Raw genomic sequence first — 8840 nt, forward strand, 5'->3', positions numbered from 1 at the left:
GTCTTTTGGGTTCTCCACATAAAGTATCATGTCATCTGCAAAGAGGGAGAGTTTGACTTCTTCTTTGCCAATTTGAATGCCTTTTATTTCTTTTTGTTGTCTGATTGCTAAGGCTAGGACTTCTAGTACTTTGTTGAACAATAGTGGTGAGAGTGGGCATCCCTGTCCTCTTCCTGACCTTAGGGGAAAATCTCTCAGTTTTTCCCACTGAGAATGATATTCGCTGTGGGTTTTTCATAGATGGCTTTTATGTTATTGAGGTATGTTCCCTCTATCCCTACACTCTGAAGAGTTTTAATCAGGAAAGGATACTGTATTTTGTCGAATGCTTTTTCTGCATCAGACAACTTTAAACAATTACCTTTTGGTAGCAATAAAAACTAGCTTAATCCAAAGGGAATTTGTTGGCTCACATCACAAAGATCTGGGGGAGAGGCCAGCTGTAGTCATGGCTGGATATAGGCGTTTAAACAATTTTGTCAAAAATGGTTTGCTTTCTGTCCCCCACCTGTCCTCCCTCCCTCCACCCTCTGTCCCCTGTTCCCTGACCTTCCATCTACCCTCTCCTTCCTCTTCTTGTCCTGCCTCTCTGTGGATGTCACCCTGCTGTTCTCCGCTGCACACAGCTTCCTGCAAACAGCGTCTGCTCATCCTTTAGAGCAGGATCCCCTGAGGAAGAAGCACCATGACCTCGTGTTCATACGTTTGCAGGGAGAATGTTACTTGACTTGGCTAGGTCACCCGCCAGTGTCCGAACAGTCACATGCCCGAGTGCAGGAATTCTCCCATGACTCTGAGCCACCTGCGCTCACCTGGCCGGGTAGAGCATGCCTCCCCGAGGAAGAGATGCCGAGCAGCAGAGAGCGGTGGCTGCCTGGGTGTGTTGCTGAAGCTCGACCGCACACTTCACAGCCAGGACCCGGCATCAGCTTATGCCCCATGCAGCTCAATGGGGGTAAAATGGAGGTAAATCAAAGTGTTGTGTTGACACAGAGAAAGGACAAGGACTCCCAGTCCAGTCTGAGAGCATCGGGGCCCCACAAGGGAGGTGGCATCTGCACTGCTCTTGAGGAGCTCCTAAGAATACCTGGGATGGACTTGAGGCTGTCTTCCTCAACCCAAGTCTGAATGTGCAGGAGTGATGTTAGCTGCTCCGTTTGCTCTGAGGGTAAGACGAGAGCCCCTCCACCATCCTTGGACATCTGGCTGCTGAGATACTTCATCTTCCTTCGAGGGAAAATGCATCAGTATATTACACATTTGAAGCCCATTGCTTCCGTCTAATCCATGGTTAAGGTATGAATTAAATACCCGTGGGTATGCTTCACCCCCGTCTCCTGTTTCTGCCCAGCCGGCCATATGTAAGGCTCCGGAAAGGCAGGTTTCCAGCTGTTTGCTCGGTATAGATGCAGACTTTGGGCTCACCTGCCCCATCGGTCCAGGTGAGCGAGGTGGGGGCTCCTCACTGAGTGGACGCCAGGAAAAACGGGTCTGCACCAAGGTATGAAACTGATTTTTAAGCAAATGGGAAATCCTGTAAGTTTAGGATTTTTAAGTGAAATCTAAATAGAATTAATTTATAATGTACTTTTTTTTATATTTCAGATATTTTTTATTTCTTCAAATTTATCAGGAGTGACTGAAATAAAAAATATAATTGAGTCCCATCATCATGGAAATAGCTTTAAGAGAAAACTGATCAGATGAATATCATTGCTTCCCGTTTTCAACCAGCGGAATAGTTGCCATTGATGAATAGACAGCCACTAGTCTGTCAAGAATGCTCAAGATGCATTATGTAATACAACATGCCTGTTCACGGTGGGGGAAGACTAGGAAATAACTTATGTGAACTTGATTTCATCATACAAGACCAGCACAAAAGCAGCACCCATGCCTCTGAGAACACTGGACCACGGCCACCTCCAAGATGGCGGTAGCACCCATCGAGCGGGTCAAGCTGCTGCTGCAGGTGCAACATGCCAGCAAGCAAATCACCGCAGATGAGCAGCACAAGGGCATCATAGACTGTGTGGTTCGCATCCCCAAGGAGCAGGGAGTCCCGTCCTTCTGGCGCGGTCACCTGGCCCATGTCATCAGACACTTCCCCACCCAGCCTCTCAACTTCGCCTTCAAGGATAAAGACAAGCAGATCTCCTGGGTGGCGTGGACAAGAGAATCCAGTTTGGGCGCTACTTTGCCGGAATCTGGCGCCAGGTGGTGCCGCTGGGGCCACGTACTGGTGTTTTGTGTATCCTCTTGATTTTGCCCATACCCGGCTAGCAGCCGATGTGGGCAAAGCTGGAGCTGAAAGGCAATTCGGAGGCCTCAGTGACTGCCTGGTTAAGGTCTACAAATCTGATGGGATTAAGGGCCTCTACCAAGGCTTTAATGTGTCTGTGCAGGGCATTATCATCTACCAAGCTGCCTGCTTCGGCATCTATGACACCGCAAAGGGGATGCTTCCAGATCCCAAGAATACTCACACCTTCATCAGCTGGCTGATCGCACAATCCGTCACAGCGGTTGCCGGGTTGACTTCCTACTCGTCTGACACTGTTCGCCGCCAAAGGATGATGCAGTCAGGGCGCAAAGGGACTGACATCATGTACGTGGGCACAGTAGGGCACAGTAGACGGCTGGATGAAGATCGCTCGTGATGAAGGAGCCAGAGTGTGTGTCAAGGGGCCGTGGTATAATGTACACATTTTAAAGAGAGGTGGAGACCAGATCTGACGAGCTGGCAGTTTGGGCCTGGGGCGGGGTGGATGTCCGTTTCCTCCTCTGCAGCACAGCCCGCGGCCCCCCCGGGGGCCATGCCGCACACGTGCATTAGCTTCGGCCCCTTTCACTGTAGCTGGATCCTCCATCCCACTGTAAAGAAACCTGGAAAGGGCTCCAGTGCCAGTTTCGAGAGAGGCGTGGGCCAGGTCAGTCATCCACGCCCCTGGTTCTCTGTGTCTGCTGGGTGTCCCGCTCTGCTGTGGACCAGGGATGTCCGTGGGAACTCTCCCGGGGGCGGGCATGTGCTGTGTCCGCGCAGGGTGCCCGCCACCTGGCTCCTGAGCACCTAAATGCAGCCCAGATGGCCAAGGAACTGAATTTCTGACTTGGTCCCTTTCACGCTCTTGAATTCCACTTTCAGTGGCGGCATGTGCCTGATGGCTCGGCTTTGGACTGCGCCAGTCTGGGCCATGCGGATGCAGTGATGTCGGGACATCCCGGTCCCGTCTCAGGGAGCGCATACTCAAGCCGCGCAGGTGGTCCCCTCGGGAGGCCTGGCAGCGAGGAGGAGGTCAGGTCTCGTTCTGAACCCCCGGAGGCCTGTATTCTCAGCGCAGGAACATTCACTGGGCACCCACTACGTTCCAGGCAACGGGAGAGAAATGAACACACACCCTGGCCTTTGGCATGCTGCTCCTGGCCGGAAGCCAGTGGGCGGTGGAAGCTCCCAGAAGGACGTGGCAGGCACACAGGGGCTCTAGGTCGTGTGAGTGCAGGAATCCGCATGTGACGGCCGCCGTGGCAGAACTGTCTCCACGCGCGTTGTGCTGCGAGCAGCAGGGGCGTCCAGAGGGTCCTTGTCAGCCCTCAGAGTCACACGGTGTGTTGGAGGAACGCGCACCTCTACTCAGGGGAGGGGGCGGGCGGGCTCCGAGCTGCGGCAGGGGGGCGCAGGGGGTGTTCAAGGCTCTTACTGCCTCCGCGTTCCCAGGCAGAACGACACCCTTTTCCTGTAAGTGCCCCGGCGTGGTCTCCTCAGATGTTTCACGCTGATGGGCCTGAGGACGGCCCTGCTTTTTCACCCAGGCAGAGAGACGGTCCTCGAGGGGCGCAGCGGCTGTTCCAGGAGAAGCTGCTGCCCAGATCGCACATGCTGTCTTCAGGAGAGCTCCGAATGCCTCTGGCCAGAAGCAGGCTCGGGCTGCGGGTTCAGACCAGCTTCTGGTCTAAACCCAACTTGATCATGGTCTCTGATCTTTTTTTTTTTATTTAAAGATTTTATTTATTTATTTGAGAGAGAGAGAATGAGAGACAGAGAGCATGAGAGGGAGGAGGGTCAGAGGGAGAAGCAGACTCCCTGCCGAGCAGGGAGCCCGATGCAGGACTCGATCCTGGGATTCCAGGATCATGACCTGAGCTGAAGGCAGTTGCTCAACCAACTGAGCCACCCAGGCGCCCCATGAATTCAATAATCTTAAAAAATAATCATGCTATTTGAATTCTCCATGATAAAGTGTGTTTCCATTTGTCTCTGCAATAAAATCACTTTGATGATTAACAATCAAAAATGTTTTCAAAAAGGCATATGCCTTAAAATAGAAGGAGACATATTTTTTGGTGTTTTAAGCTTAATCTCTGAGCAGCATAAGCTTTCTCTAACAAGGAACTTCTTCTTTTTTTTTTTTTTTAAGATTTTATTTATTTATTCAAGAGAGAGAATGAGAGAGAGAGAGCACATGAGAGGGGGGAGGGTCAGAGGGAGAAGCAGACTCCCTGCCGAGCAGGGAGCCCGATGTGGGACTCGATCCCGGGACTCCAGGATCATGACCTGAGCCGAAGGCAGTCGCTTAACCAACTGAGCTACCCAGGTGCCCCACCGACACTGCCTTCTCAGGGCATCCCAGCCACCCTCTGTTGACTGTCACGCTTCCATTCCGCCCGGACCCAGTAGCCTGCAAAGCACAACAGATGTGCACTGCGTTCTTTGACCCAGAAAATTCACTCATCCCCAGTGTGCAATCTTTGGAGAGCTGCTTAAAGAAACAAACCACCCTTCCTCATCCTATGCTCCAAGTACATATGGTGAGATTTCGTGCATTAAAGCAAAATGTTATTTTCCCATTTTCTGTCTCTCCCCCCTCCATAAATTTACCATCTTACAACCCAAGAAAGGCCGTAAGGTAAAGTGTGGCTCTGGGTGAGAGTGGAGTATTCGTGTGGGTTCATGGGTTGTAACAAATGTTCCATCTGTGGGATGTTGACAACGGGGGGAAGATGGGTGAAGGGGGTGGGCAGCGGGTACACAGGGAAGCTCTGCATCCTCCCCTCAATTTTGCTGTGAACCTAAAGCCGCTTTACAAATAGTCTATTGATGGACACTGGGAAGGGTATGTGCTATGGTGAGCGCTGTGAATTGTGTAAGATCTGTGATGAATCACAGATCTATACCTCTGAAACAAATAATACATTATATGTTAATTAAAAAAACAAATAAAAATAATTAAAAATAGCTTATTTTTCTAAATGGGAAGAAATCAGAGAGGGAGACAGCCATGAGAGACTCTTGACCCTGGGAAACAAATGAGGGTGGCAGAAAGGGAGCTGGGTGGGGGGACGGGGTGACCCAGGTGTTGAGCATGAAGAAGGGCATGTGTTGTGATGAGCACTGGGTGTTATACTGAACTAGTTAATCATTGAACATACATCAAAAACCAAAGATATACTATACCTTGCCTAATTGAATTAAAATTAAAAATAAATAAGTAAAGTTGATTTTATTAAAAAAAATAGAAACCCACAGAGCCAAAGCAAAGTGATACTTACATAAGACCCAGGTATATTTGAGACATGGAAAATGATTGCTCCAGAGAGGTTGAGCTGCCAGAGGGCACTTATTATTGAGCACTTACTATATGCTTATCTGCTGCTTAATAATAGTATTAGTTATTATTGCTACTAAATAATTTAAGGAGGGCGCCTGGGTGGCTCAGATGGTTAAGCGTCTGCCTTTGGCTCAGGTCATGATCCCAGGGTCCTGGGATCGAGTCCCGCATCGGGCTCCCTGCTAGGTGGGGAGCCTGCTTCTCCCTCTGCCTCTGCCTCTCTCTCTCTGACTCTCATGAATAAATAAATAAAACATTAAAATAATAATAATAATAATAATTTAAGGACATAGTCACTGCTCTCAAGGTAACATGAGTCTTATTGCAGTAAAGCTAACAAAACAATGTCCGCAGAATGAGGATATAAATAGGAACACCTCCCAGAGCATGCACTGTGGTACACCTCTTCTGTTTGTTACGCACAGCTGTTATTTGCAAAAGGATCTGTGTACATTCAGGAAATGCTAGCTTGGCAAACATTAACAGGCATCCTTACTGAAAGATTTCTCAGAGTCCATGTGCATTTTAAATGTCCAAGAGGGTGAGATAGTGAGTAATGTTTGGCCCTGTATTTGACCACAGGCACAGTTCCTTGGGAAACATTTTGTAAGATCAGTGCTCCTTGAAGACACTAGGGGAGGTGTGTGTGTCCAGCATTAGCGCTAAATTGGTCATACAGATTAATAACTTGCTTGCATTCTAGCCGGGCTCCAGAGCATCAGAGGCCAGGGAGAAGGACAGTGTTACGGGCTAGAAGACAATGGGGTGAGCAGACAGAAGAACCTGAGAGATTTTTAAAGGAACCAGTGACTCTCACTGATGGATTTCCAGCATCAATGGCGGCGTCTGGCACGAATTAGGAATCTGAGTGAGTATATGGTTGACCGGAGAGCTGCAATAGTGAGGACCCACCTTGTGGACCTGAGGAATATGGCCAGGGTCTCACGGGATCTGAGGGCTGGAAAGAAGGATGACGATCCGGGGGAAGAGGACTTCATGAGTATTTCCATTTCTTCTTTTAAGATTTCTGCATTTATTTGAGAGAGTGCCCGCGGGGTGGGGGAGGGGCAGAGGGAGAGAATCTTCGGGTGGACTCCCTGCTGGGAGAATCTTCAGATGGACTCCCTAACATTTCCCTTCTGTCAATATCCATGATCATCTTACACAGTTAGTTATTTCTGTGTCTCTCTGCCTTGCATAGGGCACCCGTCGTTGCATCCGTACTAGGAGGAGCACTGACAGCCACGTTACACCTGTTCTGTTATAATGCTTGAGACAACATTCTGAGGTTTATGATAGTCTGACAGATCAGGACATCGAGGTTCAGGTGCTGTTAGCTGATCTTCTTGAGGTAGAGCTAGGGTTTGAATTCATACAAATCAGATTCCAAAGCCTCTGGGCTTAACTGTGGTGTCATCTTAGACAATAAGCTCTTTGAGGGAAGGTCAAGGTGGGATCTGGAACTCTGTTGGACTTTCCCTGAATTAAGTGGCTGGCATTGTGCTCTGCGAAATCAGAACACAACCAGTGGTTACTGAATAGATTGGGACCCTGAGCACACAGGGAACCGTGTGCTCACAGGGTTTCCTGCACCACTGGGTCCAGAGCTCTGGGTGAGAACTGGGAGCTGCCAGGAAATACTCCCAAATAAGAAAGCCACGTCTCAGAGTTTAGTTTGATTCTGTAGGAAAGAAAGTGAAGAAGGGTGTGTCCAAGGTGGATCTGCTTGGGAAAGCTGTGGAATACGGTTGGGATTCAGAAAACACTTCCTGAAAGAAATGGTACATTAAGGAGTGAAGGTAGAACCTTTGGAGAGAAATGAACCTGGATGCAAGAGAAACCATGGGAGGCTTCGTTTCTTAAACTGGGCTCTTTGGAATCCACAAGGTCTCTTGATAGCTTCTCAGGGATCTCTACATGCTTGAGAAGCACATTTCTAGTATCAAAATGACCATGACCCCAAATCTCTTACTCATACTCATAACGAGTTATTTTTAAGTTAAATGTTATGAAGGAAATACTTCTCTTTTGTTGTGTTGGTTCACAATTAAAAAGTACTTTCTTGAACTAGATGTTGGTCCCTTGGGGAAGAAGTGCTCAAGACCCTGGGGTCTTTCAGGAGTGTGACTTCTCAAATTCGGTGGCAATGGTCTATATGGTTATCATCACACTTCAAGCCTGAGGGAGACCTGAGCCTGGAGAAACTATGGTCAAAACAGCTCCTAAAGGAAGAAGCGGAAGAACACAGCGCTGGGCACAGAGTAACCATGAGCCCAAGTGGAGCCTGTCCAGCCCTCTGCTCTGCTAACTTTAGTCTCCCAGGAGACCATATGGGCAGCCTGTCCCCATTGCCCTGTGGTCTTCTGAACTCACAGCAAAAACAAAACCCTCCAACTGTCCATGACATATACTGTTCAAGAGGGGAAGGCTGAGGTCTGACACCATTCTCCTCCTTTCTAGATTCAATCTATCTCCTGGATTAAAGTTGTTTGCCTTCTTTGATGATAGTAGGTAAAGAGGTGGTGAGATCCTGGGGCCCCTGGGGGGCTCTGCCGATTCTGTCTGATTCTTGGTTTCAGCTCAGGTCATGATCTCATGGGTTGTGACATCGAGTCCCACGGTGGGCTCTGTGCTCAGCAGGGAGTCACCTGAAGATTCTCTCCCTCTGCCCCTCCCCCACCCTGTGGGCACTCTCTCAAATAAATGGAGAAACCTTAAAAAAAAAAAAAAAGATGTGGTGAGATCCTGCTGTAAAGTGAATGTAGTCTCCTTCAAAAGCAAATGTACATGGTGATTTGGGTGGGTTTCACCCAGCATTGCAATTCAGTGGTTGCTCAGCACAAGAGGGATGCAAGGAGGGAAATTACATCTGTAACTCCAGCATTGGGAAGGAAACTTCTGAATAGAACACAGCTTTACAGATGTTGACTATATATTTTTTTTCTTTTTATAAGCAGGTTTTTTAGGGCTGTTTTAGAGAGAGAGCATGCACACACACACAAGGTGGGGGCGGAGAGGGGCAGAGGGAGAGAGAATCCCAAGCAGGATGCACACCCATTATGGAGCCGTCCTGGGGCTCGAAGTCACAACCCTGAGATCATGACCTGAGCTGAGACCAAGAGTCGGACGCTTAGCCAACTGCACCACCCAGGTGCCCCTTTTTATAGACAGTTTTAAAAAGAATGCACTGGGGGCACCTGGGTGGCTCAGTCGTTAAGCGTCTGCCTTCAGCTC

General features: G+C 49.0%; 1 pseudogene; it reads left to right on the forward strand.

Annotated features, from left to right (window-relative positions):
* Positions 1–939: 939 nt before the first annotated feature.
* On the forward strand, positions 940–2660 carry LOC123842159 (ADP/ATP translocase 2-like; annotated as a pseudogene).
* Positions 2661–8840: the final 6180 nt, after the last annotated feature.

This window comes from Mirounga angustirostris, unplaced genomic scaffold (genome assembly GCF_029215605.1).
Source record: "Mirounga angustirostris isolate CCGP_5_RB_7025 unplaced genomic scaffold, mMirAng1.0.hap1 SCAF_2, whole genome shotgun sequence".
NCBI classification, from domain to species: domain Eukaryota; kingdom Metazoa; phylum Chordata; class Mammalia; order Carnivora; family Phocidae; genus Mirounga; species Mirounga angustirostris.